This window comes from Aythya fuligula, chromosome Z, assembly GCF_009819795.1.
Source record: "Aythya fuligula isolate bAytFul2 chromosome Z, bAytFul2.pri, whole genome shotgun sequence".
NCBI classification, from domain to species: Eukaryota; Metazoa; Chordata; class Aves; order Anseriformes; family Anatidae; genus Aythya; species Aythya fuligula.
Window position 1 is genome coordinate 63,554,641 of NC_045593.1, and position 23,151 is coordinate 63,577,791.

A 23,151-nucleotide genomic window follows, 5' to 3' on the forward strand; every position below is an offset into this window, starting at 1 on the left:
CAAAGCTATGCCTGTAGCAGTGCCTTTTGGCCTCCAAGACACTGGTCTTGTTGTTCCCAGCAGCTGAGGCTGTGATGAGAACCTGAAAAATACTCTGCACAGATGATTTGCAGGTCTGTTTGAAGATACTGACTTCCGTATTTGGCCAACAAGGAACATCAAGTGAGAAGATTATATTTTTTTTTCTTAGATTGTTAACTACCTTAGAAGTATGAGCATGGGCATGATTGGTTTCTACATGCAGTAGAAAGAAAGTAGACAAAGTTTGGAAGTAGCTAAAAGTGAAACTGAATCCAAGGAATATTAGTAGTACTCTCCTGTCGGAAACCTTCATTGTGAGATAAATGTTGTGCTCACCAAAGTTGTGAAGGCCATATCAGCAAGTATCCCCGGGTCAAACTGAGATTGGTAATTTGTGGCGTTTGTTTTTTTCTTGCTTGCTTTTCCTGAGATATAAGTCTTGTCCCTTTCCAAACAGAAAATGAATGCAGAGCACTTTTGATTAGTCCCTGCACGTTGGCAGAACAGTAAAATACCAAGCTGTTATTTTCAGCAAAATTGGATGGGCTATCAGGATGTATGAAACACAGTCACTTACATGTAGGTGCAGAATGTTTTAACATGCATAATGCGGTATCAAATATGCAAGGCACTGGAGGTGGCTGGACTGGAATAGCTCATGGTGGAGGCAGGGCAATGCAGCAGACATGGAACTGCAGTGGAGCTTCGGAGGACGTCACTGCTGCCTCCAGCACAGCCCCCAATTTGCTGAGGGACCGGTGGCAGGTCACAAAGGCATCTCCCCTCCCTGCACTGGGAACACACACTCCTTGTGTGTGCATAGTGCTTGGAGAGGTTGGGTGGGCAGTGCTGGGTAATTGCTGAGTGCCACAGGAGTGACAGACCTGAGAGTCAACATTCTGCTAACCACTCACTTTGCAGCATGCAAGATCGAGTAAGTAGTCACATCTGTATTTGTGCCTGAACTGCTGTTAATCACACCTATAAAATATGTGATTTAGAAAAAAAAATACACAAACATATGTAGAGTTCATGTATAGTACCCTGTCCTTGCTAGGTAACAGACTGCAAGCCTGGAGGTCACAGCAGTCCTTAGTTAGCCAATTAGCAGAAATATGTTCTACCAAAAAACAAACAAAGTAGTGGGGCAGAACAGAGAAACTGAGGGGTTCTTAGCCCTCACAAACAGTATCTTGTACCAGGCTGAAGCACACTTTGGGCCATTGATAAGGAAACGCAGAAATCCATAAGGTGTTTTTTTTTTCCCTCAATGAAACATGTAAGGGTAACATTGTTAATTACATGTGTGACACAAATTAATCTGCCTTACATACTCTTGGTAAATGAGAGGTATGAGGAAGAGGAGAAGCCTGGTCATAACTTACAGAGCTCTCTGGCAGTCTGGGGACAAAACTACATTGAGCAGTAAACTGCAGTTTCAGAATAATACAAGCAGGTGGGACTGTTAACGGTGAAATTTGCAAGGATGATTCATCAGGAGACAGACCAGGATAATTACATATTTTTAACTGTGTATGAATACAGACCAAAATCTAAAGGTCAAGGCCATGTTACAAGTGGTTTAAATGTGGTAAGAGTAATATGCTCACAAAAGCAGCTGCCAAACAGATGTGTGACAGTGCAGGCTGCTCCGTAGCGCTGCTGCTGCTAATAACAACCACAGCTTTCCACTTTTTTGGTGTATTTCCCATGGGTACCAGTCACAAGCAGCATCCACTTCACACGTAAATATTTACATGACACTTCTGAACTCCATTCACATCAGCAATCCCCAGCGCTGAGGGAGCACTGAAGATTGCTTAAAGCTGTTCTTGCCTGTGCTGCTCTCCTCCGTGCTTCCTGGCTGATCACTTCCATACCCACTGGAGAGGGAACCCACAGCGAGCTGCAGGACTCCAGGGGTTTGCTCTTGTCAGAAGGCACATGTCTGTATGGCAATGCACACACACTGTCACTGTCCTGTAGATGAATGAATAGTAGTTATTATTCAAGCACAACAAAATGCAGATTGGCATCCTTTGCAGATGTTTTGCTGAATCTGTGTAGGGAGAGGCATTAAACCACAGAGGATGGAAAAGTCTATTTGATAACGTGTTCCAGATTGGCATATGGTAAGGCTGGAACACATCCCTCAAGATCAATATTCTCCTTGGAAATCATTTCACTGTGCAACTACACCACTAAACAAACTGTTATATGCTCTGAGAGACCTTCTCAGGCAACCTTCTCCATTTCCAAGCTAAGGTATTTTTTTTCCTACTGTCATTTTGCTGTTTTATTGTAGAACTCCAATAGGACTGATATGCTCCCTCTGTTCCATCATCTTACTTCTGACATCTATCAAGAGCTATTCCCATTAATTATGTTTTCTTTCAAGAAGAGAAAATCTGGATCCTGACCATTCCTGTAGGTCAGATGCATCATACGATTTATTATGGTGTGCCACCCTACAGAGAACCTTTAGTATCCTAATTGTATCCTGAAGTGCTAATCACAGTTAATGTACATGACAGGGTACTAGGAGTTGTTTCATCCCCACCCTCATCCCCCTTTCTTATTTTTTTTAGATTATAGTCCCTCTATTAACTTATTTTTTTTTTTTTTTTTTTTTTTTTTTTTTTTTTGTGAGAGCAGTACAGTAAGCATTCAAATGAGTGCACCATTTGATAGAACCCAAAGATAACTCATGTGGCAAAAGAGCATGTCATTAGGCACATGTACTCTCTGACAATGCTTGTGTGAGGTAGTAGTAGTAGTTCACCCACCCGGAGAACACTACTGCCCAAAGATGCGTGGCTTCTCCATTATCTCTCTATGGCTTGAGTGGCTCAAAGGACACACAGTGGGGCAGAAAGTCCCATTATTTTATGCTTATGTCTGATCTTATGTTGGAGGCACATTTTAACACATCTACATGTACATATTAGTATATCAGTACCTCCTTTTATACAAAAGCAATCCTAACATTTTACTTTTTGTCTGCAGTGTTAGATCTTACCACGCATGAAGGTCACCTTGAGTCTTCTCCCAAAGCTGGCTAAAATTACCCTGAAGGATTTTCTCTATGCATCAGTGTCCCATCTGGCAAAGAGCTGACACCATGTCTCTTCCACATTTCCCAGCTGCGGGCGTAGGGCACGTGGCTGCAGGAGAAGGATGTTTGGAAGTGTCGGAGTCCACGCACCTGGGAGCAGCTGAGCTTGATGGGGATCTGGCTTGATGAGTTACCCCCTTGGGGAGCACGGCTTATCTACACCTCAGCATCTGTGGTTTTCCTTTCTATTCTGCCTTCAGTCCCCTTTTGGGTGCACCGAATGTGATATGACTGTCTAGATGCTTGGTTATTTTTCATGTGCCAATTGCTCCTGTCATGTTTACATGAACACAGATTTCTGTAGGCCTAAAGGGACAGGCAGAGTGCTGTGTCCACAGCCATGAAGTCAAAATGAAAAGCTAGGCCTTTCAAATCTGTCTCTAATTGTCACCTCAGAAGTTAGTCTTAGAAATAACCAAATAAGAAGTGACCAAAATATACTTTAACCCTTTCATTTTGTACAGCTTTTACATTGTTTTGCTTTTATCAGATGAGATTTTACTTTGTAGATGAAGCAGCAGATGATAATAATGTCCTGCCACTGCTGCTGGACCACTTGTGTGAGAAGAGCTGCTTGATGGCCACAGAGAGAGCCGTTCAGACTGAGCCTGTTCCTGTCTGCTGGATCGTGTCACATGCAATCTGTCTCAGATGTAAATCCTAGTCCAAGTGCCAAATTCCAAAACCAGTTACATGCATAGGTAACTTGACAAGGTTGAGGACGTCCCCCGCAAAGCAAATATTGGTAGTCTTGGACTCCAAGATATTGAGGAGAATGTTACACAATCCCTATCCCAGGGCTGATAGCTATCCTCAAGACATATTCATTCAGAAACCTACTGATACATAAATATGGTTTCAAACACTCCTGAAAATAACCTTGCCTATCATTTGCTATCTAACACCTCTATCTTATCTCTCTTTGTTGTGCAACATCAAAGTTCTTTCCTTCTATTGCTGTGTCTAGTGTGCAAGAATAAATTCAAGAAAGCTGTGGTCTACCTTTCCTTTCTTCTTACATACCTAACCTGCTACTGAACTTTGTGAGTCCAGCCAGAAGGGAGAGTTATATTTGTATATTTATATTTAAAGAGTGATTAGACAATTTCAGTTTAATTTTTGTGTATCAGGAATATGAATTAGAAGTTCAGATATGCATTTTGTCTTCTTGCAGATTTAGATTTACTTTCTGCAGAAGGGAAAAATTGAAATCCTCTCAAAAATGATTCCAAAGGAGAAAGGGGAGAAAAAAAAAAAAAAGACATTTACTTGGGTGATGATCGGCAAAGAGGAAAGAACAATGGTAAGGTAATCTACAGACGGTTGTGTGTCTCCCCAGTGCATCTCCTGAGTCACAATACAAAGGAACTCATAGTAATCCAAAACATGAACATCCAGTTCTCAATGCTTTTCATCCACAGCAACAAAATTATTAAAGTTTCACTCATAATGTGCTTCCCAGTGAATCAGATATCGTTCACAATACACAATTCTTCTGAACTAGCCTCCAGCTGACCCAAAAGGTGGTCTGCAAGTAAATGTGATGCAAAATTGTATTAGGTGACCTGTGTCATAGCTGCCTTACGTGACACTTGCAGTCACCTGAGCCCTCCTCCCACAGGGAAAGCTTTGTATGGGAACCTACAGAATGGAAGCAACATCTTTCCTTAGAAACCTGGGCGTGTGTTATACCCAGTGCATTTCAGTGTGTTACATAATTTTACAGAACTGGTCTGCTATGGGAAGCAAGAAATAATTAAATTAAAGTACCTTTTATTGTGTTTAAGTGGTATTTGGGAAATACAATTGTGGACTTTACGTCAAAAGAATTGTTGACTTTTTACTTGAAAACATAGACAACACCTACTGAGTCTCAGATGCCTATGCTAAGAGCATATGAGGATCATATTTTTTAATACCCATAACAAGTAGAAAAATACACTTTTAAGATGAGTTTGGGCATGTTATTATGCACAAGACTTCTAAAGGGCTGTGTTCCTATTCCCATTCAAATCTGCACTGTGGGTGGTATAACCAACTTGGCCTCTTGTGCTCCAAATTCAATTGCTCCTTGCTTAAACTAAAAGAGATCTTCCCCTGATTACCAGGACTATTAACAGGAATAATCGTGTATTTCCCTACATCTGCACCACTACTCGTAGTGAATATAATTGAAAATTTGATTTTAAGCAATAATTGCTACATTTTAAATTGAAATGACTGAGCAAAACCCAGTTGTCGAAAAGCCAAGGATGTATCAGTATTACAGATTTTATGCATTGCTTGCAGAACTTCTCCAGAACACTGTGCACTCCAAAAATATTAATGACATAGCCATATCCCAGCTAGTCTAAATAAACCAGACTGAAAACACTTGGTGCATACAGAATTAGGGAGTTTTAACTGCTGTTATCATCATAATCGCCTAGATTATAAGCAGACTAGAGCATAACAGTATTTATGTTTTGAATAAAATACCATCCAACGTAAGGATCAATATAAAAAATTAAGGCTGCATAAACTTTAGTTCTCTTCTGGAAAATAGAAGTAAGGAATAATCTGATATTGATATAACATTCAATTAAATAATCTAATTTGACTTGGACTGATAGCTTGCACTTTTGCCTAATGAAATTTTTATGCCCAGTCCTGAAATGTACAGGCCTCTAAGTCTCACTGGTACCAGCAAAAGGTTGGTTTCTGTGTACTTTTTAAAGTTCTGGCTGTATAAAAGTAAGAATATAACACCTTAGATTAGTATTGATGTGATCAGGAAGAGGAAAATTAAAATCTTCAGTCCAAATAATCTGTTTTATTAGTCTTGGGGGCATTATCATTTTCTTGGCTTTTGTCGATATATTAAATGTCTTTCAGAACCTTTTATTAAAGAAGAATATTAGGATACTTAGGATACTTAGGATGTTATTCCATGATATCTAAACAAAAGCAACGATATCTGCTCTAAAATACATCAAACATTACAATGCTTAAACAGCTGCTTACATTATCTAAATAAATACATGGGCCTTTGCTTTCTTACTTTTTGTTTTTACTGCTGCAGTGTAAAAAGAAATAAATTTAAATATACACTAAAATAGTAAATGTGTTAAACTAGTCAATTACAGAAGTTATTGTCCCCATAAGATGATAATATTCATGTCATGTGAGACAGTTGTAGCAGACAAGACTCACCCTCTGCCCTTGCGTGTTGCAAATCCTTTAGAGGTACTGACTGAGCTTCTGAAGGGAAAAGCAGAGAGGGAAATAGGAAGGGAAGGGTAGCTGGTAAAACACAGTCAGAGCTGACAGGAAAATGACCACCATACAGCACAGTGCCTGCCTTTGCCTGGAAACTCACATCAGGACGAGAGCAAAGGAATGGACTGAAAACATGCTGAGTATACACGTGCCAGGTATCTTTTCCTTACCAGCCTGTACATCTAACAGATGTTTGCAGAAAAGGGCTCCACTCTTGTCTGCCCCATCATGTAACTTCTGCTATGAATGGCATCTGTTAATTTCACTTATTGATCTCTTTAACTGAAAAAAAAAAAAAAAAAAAAAAAAAAAAAAAAAAAAAAAAGGCTTTTATTTTACCATCTGGAGCCCTTTAAGCTTTTTTCCTTCTGGGAGATATTTTTTTCCAAATGGGTAAACATGTCAATGCCCTCATATCCTTTCAGCATTTCATTTTCTGGGCACAAAATAATAAAAGTAGTCAGATGTGTAGTTATAATAGGCGTTCTTTAAACAAGACCCTATTCAAATTATCCTCAACAGTTCAGAGGATTTTTGCTGATGAGGTGTTGTCAGCCCTCTTCAGCTGGGCAAATGAAGGGAGAGACAAATGTCAGCAGTTTTAGCTCCACGTTCTTCCTCTTGCTTTTGTCAGCACTGCAGCAATGAGCAGAGGCCCTGGCAAAGATCAGGGCACTGTTTGTTAGAGCTGGTCTACATTGGAAGACTTGCCAGCAAAAGTATGCTTTTTCTGGCTGGGGCTCGTAGACCAGCAAACATTTGGATGGCAATGTTTCCTGAGAGAGACGAGGCACAGGCACGGACCAAGCGAGGGTACATTTTCAGCTTTCAGAGCTTAGGTCAAACATGAAATAAGCTGTAAGTTAGGACTGAGATAGGCACAATGAGTGGGTAGGGCTCTCAAGAAGCACAGCAGAAAGCCCAGGTAGATGTTCAGGCAGTTCTCACCCAACTCCAGCCCAGGCAGCCGTGTCCCACGGCGCTGTCTGGAGTCCTGTGTGCCGTGAGAGGTGGCCTTGCAGGCTCCATCCTGCATTCTTTAATGTCAGTAGTAAATCCATTAACTCCAATGAGGGTTGAATTGAGGTTGTAGATAACGCTCGCCAGTCCTTTACCATTAGGTCAATTAATCTGCAAAAGTTCCCCAAGGGAAACTGGAGCTCTGAAATTTTAAAGAGAGCAGAGCTTCCCAGAATAAACACTTTGGACTTGCAAGAATGCTTCTTTTGCCAGTGCTTCTCTGGGAAATGATTTTTTTTTTTTTTAATATTTATCTTTCTCTACACCAAACAGCAAAGAATTTTTTATTCTCAGTTTCTGTAAGGATTTAATGAAGTGGCTAATAAGCGACTTGTTGCACCTCCATAGGAGCAAGAGGTCTGCTGCATTTCAAACAGTTGTAATGGCAGCAACAGGAACACTTCTTTCTCTTGTTCCTATCCAATTTACATTGTTTCCAAAGGAAAAATAAAAGCCTGAATCTGAAACAACATGTATGGTTTTTCAAATAGCTGGGGGAAAAGGAAAAGAGGGGACAGATATCCTGCCTTTTTTCTCTGAATAAATAAATAAATACATAAACAAATCAAGAAGCAATTCAATTTCTGAAGAAAAATGGCTGGGAAATGGATTTCTCTATCAAGGGGAACCTCTACAGAGAGGTTCTATCGACTGCTACAGGGAACAGCCCAAGACATCTCTTTAAGCTCAGAACTTGGGTGCCAGCAGAGCAAGAAGTTGGAGGCCAAACCTAGCTTTCCTTAGTAAAACAAAAAAATTACTTAGGATAAATACTTGAATATGGATTGTTTCAATTCCCTCAGAATTGAATGCAGTTTGTGGCATGCATATAATGATATGTTTCAGCTCAATTTTTCTGCTGCCTTAGGAGGCTGTAAATGTGCTGAGTATCTTCCTCTAGCTTGACTGAAGAACCGATAACAGAGTTTTAACTTTCAGGTATATTTGACACTTCCCTAGCCTCACAGCATGCATTTCCTGGGCACACAGTGGGCTTCTCTGATTTAATCAGCACCATCTCTTGACTGTTATTATCCTGTTGACATCTACACAGTTGGTCTGGTTATCTCAATAGCTAGTGACTAAACAATTAAGGGCTCTGTTCTGCATGCTAAGCCCTTGGGTACCGACAGCAGTGCAGCTGCAGCAGGATGTACCTGACATGCACAGATCTGCCAGAAATCCTATTTAAGTTGCTGAAACCTGAGGAGTCACACTAATTTCCCTGTGGTTAGTTAGAGCTGGTTTAATGTTAGCTGGGGGATTATGGACTGCAGCCACAAAGCGAGCTTGACACAGGCAGATGCAGTGTCAGTGAGAAAAAAAAATGAATAAATAAATAGCCATGTCTATTCAAGTGCTGCCTCAAATGTTGTGGCATCGGAGAACGTATCAGGAGGGCCTGATCCAACATGTTCTGGGTGCAGCAATTCTCTTTTCATGGCTTTATTACAACATGTCCTTAGACTCAAGTAGTAGCTAGAAAGCATTCAAGGAATGTTACTTCAGCAAATAATAACAATCTCTACCTCTTCATAGCAGGCTTATAAAGTTGTGATATAAGTACCAAATAAAGATACCTGTCATTTTGCATCTCCTGTGCAAGTAAATTCACGGGACCTTACCAGAGTTACATACACAATCTTCAGACATGCTCACACAGAGATTAGCCTGAGTAAAAGCTAGGACGGGTAAAGCAATTTGAAACTTGGAAATTGGAATGCATATTTTTATGGTAATGCCTTTCCTGATTTTGTATACATTTTTTTTTTTTTTTCTCATTAGAGAATTTCATTTATTCTCAAAAAGACAGTCTGTTTCTTAGGTTAAGATAACACAACATAAAAGTGAAGGTATTAATCCTTCAGATACTTGGACCTAAATGCAAAGCCTCATACTGTTCTGTCCTTCTCTTCCTAATGGAAAGACATTTCAAATGAATCTAAATATGTTCTCCAAGTAATCCACAATTGCTATGAGTATCATTGCATTGAGGCTTCAGTCTTGTAACATTTCTAAGGGCTGAATGTTGAGATCTCTTTAGAAAGGCATTTTCATGGTGTACCTTTCAAATTACACACAGCAGTTGTGCTATAGATGCCATTTCACCTGTTAAAGCTGCCTATGCAGCTCCAGACTGTGGGAAAAAGTCACTTTAATAATTCAGAGTGACAAATTCATGGCTTAAAAAAGGTCTACAAGTTTTGTTTCCCACATGCAATTTTGATAGTCTTTCCAACGTAAATAATGGGAAATCTCTGTCCACTGTGTCAAAAAGTCTCAGAGGAAGAAAGAAGTCATCAGTTCAGAAATTCCTTGTCTGTGGAGCTGTGAATGCTTGCTGCCTGTTCACTCAGCCCAGTGGTTCCAACAGCATCACTGGCAGTGGTCTGGCAGCTTACCTCTGAGAGCCCTGTGGATGGTCCAGAAGATGATCATCACATGTTGGTAAAACCACCAGTACATATTGGTGGGTACTGACCTGCTATTTATAACCTATTTATATTCTGAAGATGCTTAGAGCTCCATAAATAATGTTTTAGGGGTCTGGCTGTGATGGTTACATATTTACTGATGACTAGGTGTATTTATTTTTATAGAAAAATGAAGGAATTAAACACTAGTTTTCCAACAAAAGAAACATCCTCAGCTGATGGGGAAGCCATGAGGACCTGCCACAAGAAAAAACCTTAAGCATGTGTTTAGTGTTTAGTTTTAAGTATGTGTTTTCCTTTACATCCTTTCCATCCAAACAAAGGAGTTTTAGGAGTTTTTTTCTAAAACAATGTAGAAGTTGCTAAATGTTCTGAATATTATTGTTCCATTTCAGAAGGCTGATGAGCTCCTCTGAAAAAAAAAAAAAAAAAAAAAAAAAAAAAAAAGCTCTTTAGGAGAATCACAGGAAGAGCCTGCAGTAACCCATACACCACAGAGTTTTGGCTTTAAGTGGAAAAGAAATATGTAGAGTGTGCTAAAATAGACCAGCCAGGCAAAGCTAGCCTGGGGTGAATGTGTGTGTATATATGTATCACACATTTAGTCAGTGTCAGTTCCTTTTTCATGGGGAGACAGTTTTGTATTGATTTTTTCCAATGTCTGTTATTTATGTGGCATTACTATTATTATGTGGAATTATTATTATTAATTTTGTAACATTATCATTAATGTGGTATTATTATGGTATTGCTAGTGTTATTATTACAGGGTATTTTTCCAACATCTGATATTTAGTAAACCATAGGCGCATTTATGGTTTAAGATTGGCATGCATGTGGCTAATCCATCCCAGAAATAGACTCTATGTAGGCGGCACTGCTTGTGTGCTGCTCTCTGCAGACCTACTAGGCTGTTTTCTACTGGGAAACCAAAAGGAGGTCACCATTTGGTCTGAACGAAGATGCTCCTGATTTTGTTTACATCACAAATGCATTCCTTGTTGACACATATAAAAGGCAGGACAGAAGCAAGCCCTGTGCTTTTGAGGTGGGAAAATGAAGTACCATTCGGCTATGAAGCTCAGACTTGCAGAAAATGAACTTCGCACAAGTACAAGCGTACGTTTATCAGATGGAATGTGCATCAACAAGTGCCATTGCCCAACTCACTGTGCTTTGATCGCATCATGTCGTTTGTGAAGCTTATCTAGTGAGTGAAGCAAGCGGTTGACATAAAGTGCTGCCTGAACATAAAATGAACTTTGATCAGCTATAAGGGAACACAACCAGGTTACTGGAATTGTTCACATCATGAACCTTTTATTTTTTTCTGTGGGGATCTGACACATTTCAAATTAAACTTGAATTAAGAGTTAATATGCATATATATATATTTATATATTTACAAAGCATTGCAAATGTACGTAAACCAAGAAGAAAGCAGAAACTTCAGAAGCATATACTGTAGTGACTGAGCAATCTAGATTTTGCCATTTCCATATCTGAAAAATCAAGAAACTTGAGTTTTGGAAACAAAGCTGTCTGTGTGAACTGAACAGGCCTGTATGGCTTTTTTGAGCAGTCAAAAGTAATGGTTCAGTTTGAGTTTGAACCAGCAGTGACACTATCTAATTGGATTTGGTTCCATTTGATTTAGTTTTGTGTTTTATTCCTCTTCAACTGTTCTCCCTTAAAAATGGAAGATAGATTCATTCATAGAATACATGACTGGGGAACCCACTAGAACATGTAGTGTTTTTTGTTGTTGTTGTTTGGTTTAGTTCAAGCATGAATGTTTACTTTCTTCCTGAGAGATTTAATTTCCATCCTGAGAGATTTAAAAGGCATCAGAAGAGAGGCTGGAAACCACTGTGACTGCTGCAGGACTGGGGCCATGGCCAGCCAGACCTCCTGAGAGTTTCGAGAGGGACCCCAGCTCCTCACGTTACTGCAGTCAGGACTTAGGCAATGGCCATCCTGACTTCCCCAAGGTCATGAGGCTCCTCTGTTTTTCGTGCTCTCCTAAGAAGGCCTGAGGGTTTGATATCTAGGATATATGCTGCAAAGATCAAGGTTCAAAGTTTTCTGGGCCACTTTTGCCATCTGCTCACTGTGGGGTAGGTCTCATCCCACCAAAATGTAGCTCGCACTTGGTATCTGTGCATTGTGGCTGCTATCAGGACCACCCGAGGACAATTTCATCAGTTCAAGAATTTCTGGGTGCAAAAGGGTCCCTTGGTTCTTGCCTCCCTCTCTGAAGTGAGCAAGAATGGAGAGGCAAAGGCAGTGCCAGGACTCGCTGCACATGAGGGGCCTCCCCAGAGCAGCATGTGGCTGCTGGCGAGCTGCGTGACATGGCTGAACGAGGATGGAGCAGCTGGCACACAGCAGAGAGTGGCACCTTGCATTTATTTAGTTTTCGTGATGGATTTGTTATCACGTATTAATAATTTTTCAATTATTTGGGCAGCAGGTACTTTTCAAAAAACCACAAAGGTCCTCATTTTCCCCAGAGTAGTGTGCCTGTTAACATTAGTACATCTGTCAGAGACTCCTGCTCAGCTTTTATGTCCTCTTTCACGTTCAGAGTGTGAGAAGCTTAGCAGATTTGAGAGGACACCAGCATAAAAAGCCTTCCTTGTTCATCAGTGGATACTCAGGAAATAAACGGGACACCGGTGCAGTAGGAGAACAAATGTTACAGCCACATGACTGCTCTGGCAAGCCCACATCCACTTCATCAGCCCAGCACAGCCTGCCCTCCTGCAGACCCCCCCAGAGCCTTGCATTTCTCTGTGGCGTCGGTGCTGTGGACACAAACAGGCTATGTGTCCCAGCCTTGCATTTCATTTAACACCAGCTTTGTGCAAATAGAAACTGATGACTCACAGGGATTGTTCTGGGCCTGGTTCATTAGAGTGTGGAGAAAATATCACAGTGGCTGTTCCTGAGAGGGCAAAACAAGGTACCCCGAGTAAACACACTGTACTGGCAGGGGAGCTGCCTGCAATGGCTTGGCTTTACTCCTCCACATGCATATCTCTCTCTGCCTGACTCCAAACCAAGCCTATTTATGTCAAGGCTACTTGTGAAAATGAAAATGCTGTTCATCCAAAGCAGTCAAAAAAATGCATTGAGCTTCTGGCTGGCACAAAACCAAGGCCTCAGTGCTTTGCACAAAAGTCCCCGACTCGTGAGTAACACAGACAATATGACAGAAAGTAACAGCAGAGTTTGGCATCAGAAAGCTTTTACACAGTTTGGAGTCTTAATTATCAGAAATCCTCCAAAATGATGTATACACAGGTATATCTATGCTTGTGTTATAAATTTGTAGCATCAGTAGCATAAATAATTAACATTTGAAAACAAAGGTAAGGAGGACTAACGTAGCAATGGTAAACAGAGCAAAGAGGTGCCCTGAAGTGTTGCAGGGTAGCAGAGTGGAAAACATATGCTGTGAAACACATACAATGCTTGAAAACACCATATGTTGCTTTGCCAAGAACTCTAGCTGTGCCACTTAGCCATGCTGAGCGTTAGTCATGAAGCAAGTTGCTCTGCTGGGAGGGGATCGGAGTTAATGATCCTGCCTTTAAACAGCCTTCCCAACGCAGGAGCCCTCTCTAACCACAGACCTTCATTCTTCTAGCACAACGGGGGCTGTCATCCTTGTTAGGACTTCTTCTGTGATATAAATTATAAAAATAAGGTTTGTGAGCCTAGGTATGAAATGGTTCCTAGTGCGTTTTGTAGAATATTACTGCTTTGAGAGTCATTGCGAGGCTTGATGCCTTTTGGTAAAAAGAGTTGTGCCCTAGTGCCAGCAGCAGTCCTGCTCGGAGCAGGAGGCTGGCCACCAAGGTCTCTCCCAGACCATATTCCTACTCCATGGGCAACAACACATCTGGGAATCCAGCTAGGAAGATTTGTTAGAGCCTCTCTCTACAGTGTCTTCATTGATGCTGCCCTTTGCCCCCTTTAGGCAGATACTGCTGTTGCCAAGTGGCTCCAAATCTGCCAGATTGCATCCCAAGAGTATCCTCCAGTGTGACTAAAATCCTTGTGCACAAGGGACATGCAGGCACTGCTGGTGGAGAGACCCTGGCAGAATGTCAGCAAAAACATTCATCACCAAGCATCAGCGATCACTGATGTGAAGAAGGAGATAACATATACCCCAGCACTTAAACAAAATCCTGCCACCTGTAATGGCATTTTGTCTTCAGAATTCAGTAATCAGTGCAGAGCCTTGGCACCCCCAGCTCCCACATGTTCCCTTCTTTCCAAAGGAAGCTTGAAATGCAAAGAGATGGAGAAAAAGCTTTGTGGGCCTGAACTGGCAGTTGGAAGAGAAAATAAAAAAATTCGGAGAGCAGCACAAGAAAAATCAGTATCTTGCCAAGACTTGAACATAAATAATGACTTTCTGCTGTATTCTGCCTAAAATTCTCTTTGCAGATTCTGTCAGACAAGGTTTTAATACCTAATTCATTGTATTAATTTAGAGATTGAAGTGAGGAAGTTAATGATGAAGTGTGTCTCCTTTTGGCAACATGAAAAGGACTTGTAGAAGCTGAGGTGCATCCAGAGAAAATATCCACTTAGTTCTCAGCAATGGTAAAGCAGAGGTAGATCTGAGTTGTTTGGAAGAAGGTAAAGGACTAAAGAGGGAATGCCATCATGCCACTCTATGATGCATCTGCATCCTGAACAGTGCATTTGGGTAGAAACAGCTCAGAAAGACAGTCAATGAATTGAAAATTTACAGGGAAGACTGACAAGATTTTTGAAGCTAGAATACAACTTTTCTACAACAACAGTTCAAACAACTTGGGAACCTTCAGCCTAGCAAGGAGCAAATTCAAGGGTCTGTAAAATCTTGAGTGACTTCAGGGAGCTGGACATTATTCATGTTTTCTTCTGACACAAAACTCAGAGATGTTGACCAAAATAAACATAGGCACCCTCCAATGAGCAAAAGGAAGTGGGCTTTTGCCAAATTAAAGAATCACAGAGTGCTTGAGGTTGGCAGGGACCTCTGAAGATCATCCAGTCCAACCCTCCTGCCACTTAGAGATCACATAGAGATCACATTGTGCAGGGTGGCATCCAGGCAGGCTTTGAATATCTCCAGAGAAGGAGACTCCACAGCCTCTCTGGGCAATCTGTTCTAGTGCTCCGTCACCCAAACCATAAAGCACAATGCACAATTAACTTGTATGACTTCTTGCTACAAGATTTTGTGAATGGTAAGTGCTGTTTGGCTTTCACAAAATAACTCAACAAATCCATAGGAAAAGTCCATCTAAAAAAAGTCTAACTAAAGTCTAACTAAACATAAAAATCACTACAAGTATTCGCCAGGTTTTGCAATCCCTTCCATGCCTTTTCATCCAGACTAAAACAATTCTCATTAAAGGTTATCTGTTGATAGTTTGAAAGATGCTGTTTTGTTATTACTTGTAGTTTATTATGACTTGTAGTTAGTTGGAAATCTATCTATCTGGGGAAAGTACCCATGATATGCAAAAGATGTAGAAAATGGTGGACAAATATTCAGAGATTCTATAATCATACTAGCAACTGGAAAGTGTGAATCCATCTCTGAACCAGTTCAAAATACTAGTAGGTCAACCTGCACACCTCAATGTAGCTTTGAGGATGGAGCTTCTGGTTTGTATCACACAACTACAATTGTGCAAGGCGATTTGAAAACTGGTTTGAAAATTGCACTGGCCTGGCCTTTAGTCCAAACTTTCCACGTGGTATAATTTGTTTGTCATATTTTGATCTGTCATCCAGGTCGGTGCCAAAAGCAAAACATCTACAGCTACAGAATGATGAAGAATAGAAAATATCACCATGCAAGTCTTCCCTGCTTTGAAAATTAAGGCAGAGCACAGCTGAGAGACCTGCACAAGTTATGAACTTTCAGCTTTACCTGTCCACTGCTATCTGATCCTGTCAGGGATGTTTCCGCATGAAGTTATACCTCAAGTCTTGCTAGCGTCTCAACAATTTCAGAGGATTTTTCATTCATATTCCAAGTTGTAATGGAATAGAAAATGTGTGTGTGGCTGAACTGTGATGTGAAATCTCTAGTATCCAAGGAAACAGAGCACACACAGGCAACTTATCTTCTAAAAAGCTAAACCAAATTATCTGTGTCATTTTGCTTGTCCAAGGGACTTATTTTCTCACCCAGATAAGCCATTGTAAGAATATGAAAAATGTCAAAGTGGAACCCACGCTGCAAAATTTAGATCACGGTCTCAAGCACCCTAGTTCTTAACAGGATTTTCATTTGCAGGTGTAATTTTTGCCCATTAAAATCACAATGATGAATCACAGACTGATAATTTGTCTCCATAAAGCTGGATCATTTCTTAAAATGAGATTATGGCAAACGGCTTGAGTCTGGACATGTTTTCATGCAAGCTGCTAGTTCAAGCCCACCAGTAATGAAAAGAAAATTAATAATTAGGTTGGTTAGGCAAAGAATAAGAAGTGCTGGGGGAAAAATACTGAAATAGCATCCAGTAAACTCAAAAGAACCACAAAGGAACAATTTCTCCTCATGTTTTCACTGCAGTTTACTTGCTGCCACCAAGAAGTGAGAACTGCCAAAATGCCAGGAAAAATGTTTCAGTCTGGAGCTTTCCATTGCAGCAGGGTGCTTGTGTTACATGTAAAAATGAGAAGAAATTTTTAGTCAAGTGGTATGGATAACTAGCTCCCTTAATTTGTTTTGTGTAGCTGAGCAAGGCCTGGCAATGTTTTTTTGTTTTGTTGCTTTTTTATAAATGTAAAACCATCATCATTATTGAGAGTTATTGTTTCAATGAATATTCAAGAGCAGACAAACTCTTAGGCTTAGGAAAAGTGGCAAAAAATACAGCCCAGGAGCTGTCTGTGAGTCTCCATAGCTTATTTTTAGAAGTAAATAAGAAAACAAGAAGAAATACAGCATCTTAATGCTAATTGGTATAAGAAAAAGATGTCTTCCTTGTTTTAAAGCACTGTGTTTTAGTATTCCCCACAGCACGCACTCACACACAGAAGACTGCATGCACACACACAAGCTCTGCAGTGTACCTGAGACTGGCATATACAGTTAAAATTTTCTGTAGATAGATTTTCTGGTCCAGGGATGAGAGTATAATCTACTAAAAGACCAGGTTGCCCGAGTACCTGCATGTCTTTCTGTGGTGTCACCTGCAGGGTGAGAAGTAGACAGGGCAAGAGCTGCCCGGCCCTGGCTCTAGGCAGACCTGGCAGGTTCACACACACACACATATGCCTGTTCATATGCACATGTATGCATACACTGCTCTCAGGCAGACGGCAGAACACAAGCCTAAAATGGTCTGAATATAAACACGGTATCTCTACAGGCACAAAAATTGCACTGGCTTTGGTGGGAGGAGGGTTGGCATCAGGTGGCCAGTCAGCACTGATGGTGGCGTGGTGCACCCCTGTGTGCCCTCCATCCATCTGTCTGTGGGCAGTCATGCAATGCACGCCCCTTGCAGGCAAATGACAGCAGGTGACAAGGTGGCAGTACGACTCTCTGGTTGCAAGCTCAGGGAGTTGTCAGGCCTCCAGTGTGAGGGAAACCTGGGCATCTACTGAGGACTGGGAATTTAGGAGGAGGTAGAAGGAGCTTCTGCTACTTTAATGACCTTAAAGTGAATCCCATTGTTCTGTTGACAAGGAGTTGTCAAAAGTCAATGATTTTTGAATGTTCTGGGCTAGGTTCTACTTCATTTGTGAAGAAGAAAGCAAAGATCCATACTGCACAGCCAGGACTTCCCTGGTCAGTTCTCAGATCAGTGACCAGCTCCAGCAGTTGTGTGGATACAGATGAACCAAAATGTGGAACTAAAACCAAATTAGTAGTCAGCCCAGGGTACTTACTTTGCTTAGCCCAGCCACTGTATGACTTTGAGTCAAAAAATGCCCCATTGCAAAGATCCAGTTTGTGCAGGGCACTCACAGATAGGAGCTGACAAGCCCCATTCTTAGAACAGCACCACTGAAGGAGTGGTGGGACTGGGAAACTCCTGTTACTGCTTTCTGTGTTCAGGAGAAGAGAATATCCAGCTCTGATAAGAGCACGAAGCTTACCCAGGGGCAGCCTGCTGGGTTCATTTGGGACCAGCTCCTGCAGGCCCTCCTCTCCAGGTGTGTGGCTTTGAGCCCCAGCAGATGACTTTCTGTGTCAGCACACCTTACAGACACCGTAGGAGGCCTCAGCTCAACTGGGGATGACTTCCCTCATTTTCAGAGCCTGTTTTCAATCATTTCTTGTCATTCATCCCTTTCTCTCACTTCTGCAGCCAGAAGAAAGTACAAATGGCCCTGAATTACAGGTGGTCTCACCTGTATCATAATTTATCCATTTATATAGTCTGCAGCATCTGAGGGAGCAGCCAGAGGTGTGTGGTGAGACCCAGTGTGAAGTGCAGCCTGTCAGCACCTTGAGCACTCGTCTGCCAGACGCTGGCTGTGGAAACCCAGAACAAAATCAAGCAAAAACACCTCTGAGGATGCGGGCAGGAGCTGCAGCAGCTCTGCTGCGTGTGAAAGCTGAGCATTGGTACTGCTGCTCCTGAGGCAGCAGGGGGCTGAAGGGGGGAGCTGAGACTCCTTCTGCCCTTCCCTCTCACCACACCTCTCCTCACCTGAGGCCCCAGGAGGCACAAGCAGAGTTGGACTTGCCTCACTGTCCTCATGTGCACATCTTTGTTGAGCAAAACCCAAAGGAGGGGGATGAGCTGCATGCAGCGCAGCCCTGTGGCTGGTGCAGACGAGAACTGCTCATCCCAGGTGTTTCAAAATTGCAAAACCCAGCACAATAATATAATTAACTAGAAAAAATATCAGGGGATTAAAATACAGCCTGGGCCCTGGGTTCATTTTTTTAACCTTTAGGGCAGTATTCGGGTTGTATTTTCCAGATTTTCTTCACATCTGTGACAAGAATAAATATGCTTTTATTTTCTCTTAAAAAAAAAAATAAGAAAAATAAAACTACACTGTCATTACTTTAATTCCCTTCCTCATCCTGAATAAAGTGAGATTCAGGATTGGATTCTGGGAGGGGTATCACATCCCCCTCTCACTTGCAATGCCTGAAGGCCAGCCTTGCAGCAGAGCACCACCACCTGTGCTCTGACACTCCTCATAGCTGCTCGCCAATGTAAAAAGGAAGCACCTCATGAACTGAGATGATGGGTGATCCACATGATGGAGCAGCACTCCCCATCTCACGCTTTGTGATGCAGAGGTTTTTTCCCTCCTCTCTCCTACCTCCCGGACTGTTCCTCTGGGAGTCAGCAACACCCAGGTGTGCTTTCACAGCTGGGAAGATGTGCAGGCTGCAGACACAACCACCATGTTGTCCAAAATGCCTTTCCTGCTGCTTGCATGCACAATGCACTGGTTTTGTTTGAAGTGTTTCTTTCTGGCAAATTGAATGCCAATAGCTATAAACTCTCTGACAAAATGTGACATACTCAGCATCACCGGAGCCAAGCTCAATTAGGGAAGAGGGAGGCTGTTCTGCTGTTATTTGGGAGCGGCAGGAAGAGAACAGGCAGCTGAAAGCTGAAGCGTGATCCTGCCTGGAGATGAACAGTGCACAGCACAGGAAAGAAGGAAGCCGATGGACTGGGATTTTGCTCGAATTTTCTGAGCTGTGCAGTTATATTCTGACCTTTTCCAGCAAAACTTCGCTGTCATTAAAGGACTCCCGATTAGGATACGTACCAAGGCAAATGCATGCTATGACTAGGAGGACTGTGCTTGCTTATAAGCATCATCCTTCATCTGCATAATATATTTAAAGCAGTGCTGATTAAAGCCACCAAAAATAAAGCTTCCCCACACTCTACTGTATGATGTTATCTATCACCAAGCCTGAGGACCAGACTGAGACATTTTAAGCACCGCAAAAATTATATGCATAGGGAAGTCCTATAGGATTTTACTGAAACCCATGCTTTTATAAGCTTTTGAATCACTCTGTAGAATTTGTCAGGGACTGTCCCCAACAGTAGCACTGACGCGACATACAGCAGCTGCCCCTGGGATGTAAGTGTTGGTGTTACCAGCAATGCAAACTGGCATTACTGAGCCTGCCAGAGATGTTTCTGGACCCAAGAAAAATGTATGTCCCCCACCCACCTGGCAGCACACTGTGCTGGAAGCTTCAGGGTGGTGGTGGGTGCAACCAGGAGTCTTGCAGCACGGAAAGTGGAGGTGACGCTCAGCCTGAGCCAGGGTTGGGCATGGACAGGAGGTAGATAAGGGAGAGGGGCTCCCAGAGCTGTGGCAACACCTGGCTTCCTGGGGACAGGAATAGCTGTTTTCAGATGACAAGAAAATGTGTCAAGCAACAGAGAATTTGGAGGGTGAGGGAAGTCTCACTGTAGAATGATGTGTAAACGACGTGTCAGTGGCTGCCTGCTTTTTGCCTTTAGAGCCACTGCACTGAACTTGTTCATTATCGTTTTGTAAAGCACCTGGGAATGCAAAATGGAAGTACTGCATAAAGCTGAAATCCATTCTTTTTAGTGCAGCAGATGGGAAAAGGTCTGTACAGGAAAGCCACGGGTGGTCCTTTCCTTTTTTCCTTATGCCAAGTGAAAATAAGTCCTATTTGCATGGGAATCTGGGAAAATTAAGAAAGGGTAACAACTGAGTGGATATCTCCTGATCCTACAACATATCCTTCAGATGTCCAAAAAAGCCTCATCCCTGGTGAAAAAAACAAGTGAAAAAAATGAGGCAGAAAACAGGTGATGCAGTCCTCATTGCAGTTGCTGAACTGGGTGCTCCCTGCGGAGGCAAATGGATTTTACTGGAATCAGCATGACTCCCCACAAGAATAAACTTTACCCTCAAACAGGGGGAGACTGACAGGTAAGGTTAAATGTTAGATAATCTTTGCCACCTCCCACTCAATAAAACGTTTTTCGTACATTAAAAGGAGAGGGAGATTAGAGGTGGTAGTGAGTGCCCATGAAATACACAAAGCAGACTCCCATTTATTATACTAAATTGCAGTAATTTATTATACTGAATGTCTTTGACAAAAAAAAAAAAAAAACAAAAAAAAAATCTAAAGGCTTAAAACCAAGGCAAACTTTCTGACAGCTACTGATAACATCTATGGCTGAGTCAGTAGTCAGTCAGTAGCAGTGTTTGGTGCTTTTTCTTGGGGAGGGATGGTGGAAAGGGCAGGGTTGGTGATTTTTTTTTTGTTTTTTGTTTTTTCAACCTGTAGTTAAAAACAAATCTCAGGAAGGGGAAAAAAAAAATAAGCCCTTATTGATTTTTCACTCTGCCACAGCATGTGAATAACTCCGTTGAATAAAACCATCAGACTCGGTGGGAAAGGGCTCATACCCACTGCAGAAAGCAGCAGAAATTGATACCCAAGGTGCTAAGTGGGTTTAAATCATTAATAATTAGCACCATGCACCAAGGGAATAATTGCCTGTGTTAGCACATGCATTAGAAGTTTGTTTTGTTTTGTTTTGTTTTTTCATTTTTCTACCATGAAGGATGTGATATGAAAATTACTTTTTAGGCAGAGCTTTGACAAGGGGCTGAGGCAATCTTGAAGCACCCTCGAAATAGCAGGAGGACTGGAAGAAGTGTGGAGGAGAGGGAAGGAGTGGAGCGTTTTCAGACCTGCTGCAGCTCTCTGGCAGCCTGCTCTGCTCCAGTCCACAATTATGCGCAGTAGTACAGTTTTGTCACCCACCACTTTCCCATTCCCCAGTGCGTACAGCATACCAATCACCTGCTGTGGTGACAGCCACAATAAATTTACTGTCACTTAAAAAAAATAAAAAAGACATCAGAAAAAGGCTGTCAGTAAAAGTCAGTGAAAAAGTCAAGGGAATTTGAAGTCTGGGAGTTTTTATTAGGTTTTCTTCTTTCGTTCCTTTTTTTTTTTTTTTTTTTTTTTTCTTTTTTCCTTGACATCACGTTCTAGACACTGACATACACAAGTGCTTAAAATTATGCACACTTTTTAAATGCACACTTTTTTTTCTGCCTGCTATCAGACATTTCAACGACACTGTTAACAACGTTGGCACTGCCAGGCTAAATTGGATGAGACAGTGAGAGAGACAGTCTGCTGGTGTAGACTGCTGCAGTCCTGCTGAAATCAAGGGAGCCGTTTCAATTTACACCTGGGGTGCCATTCCTTCTTCCAGAACCATCCTTCTTATTCCATGCATCCCAAAGCCCTTTTGAATTCAGCAAGAGATAGCGCACCAGGGCTTTTCTGGCCTGCCCTGGGAGACCTGGAAGCAGAGACTTGTGGAAGAGACTGCTCCTAGTGTTAATCATGAACTGCCAAGATCATTGTTTTTGTAGTGAGGGCGTTGGTGTCTGCCCACCTGTGTGGTGCCCTTGCACCAGGGGGACCCTGCAGCTTTTGGTCCTCAGGGGCTCATAAAGCATAATGATTTCATAAAGCATAATGATTTGCATTTTGTCGGCAAGAACAAACCGCAAGGCAGGGGAGCTCAGTCCCCTGGGCACCGTACAAACCCAGTCAGGCTGCAAAACACCTCTCTCATACCCACAGCTCTGCAAAAATTACCCAGTCTTCACTGACAAGTGATCCTCTTAGCTGTCAAATTGCCTCACATGTTCAGTACTCAACATCTGAAATAAAAGAGGTATTTTAGGAATCTAAATGCATTCTAGAGATAAGAAAAGCTATTTTTATGTATCTAATTAGTCACACTTGATAGTAATAATAGCATTGCTGGGGTTATGTTGTTATTAATATTATGCAAAATACTAGATATCAGTTGTGACATTAACTTTTCTTTTTACCACTAGACCAGAATTCCACCAAACAATACTGTAGCATGTAAACTCTTTTTTTCGTATGTTAATTTTACCTTTGTTATGTAAAAGCTGAAATGTACTTATGTTAGAGGAGCAGGAAAGAGAAGAAATCTTGGCAAAGACCAAAGTGTGAGACAAAGACCCCTCACTGGCAGAAAAATAGTGACTGTAGTGGATGGGGTTTTCTTAAAATAGTGACTGTAGTGGATGGGGTTTTCTTAAAAATGTTTATTTGCACAGCCAAAAATCTTTGTTTAGTGCTGACACCCAAATAAAGGCAGCACATACACTAGTAAGTGGCTGTTTGGAGATATTTCCTCTGGTCCTTGAACTCTGGCAGTCCATTTGGGCCTTCAAAATGTCGGATCATGTTGGTCACACCACAGCATACATGTGGCAGCACTGTCTGAGGAGCTTCCT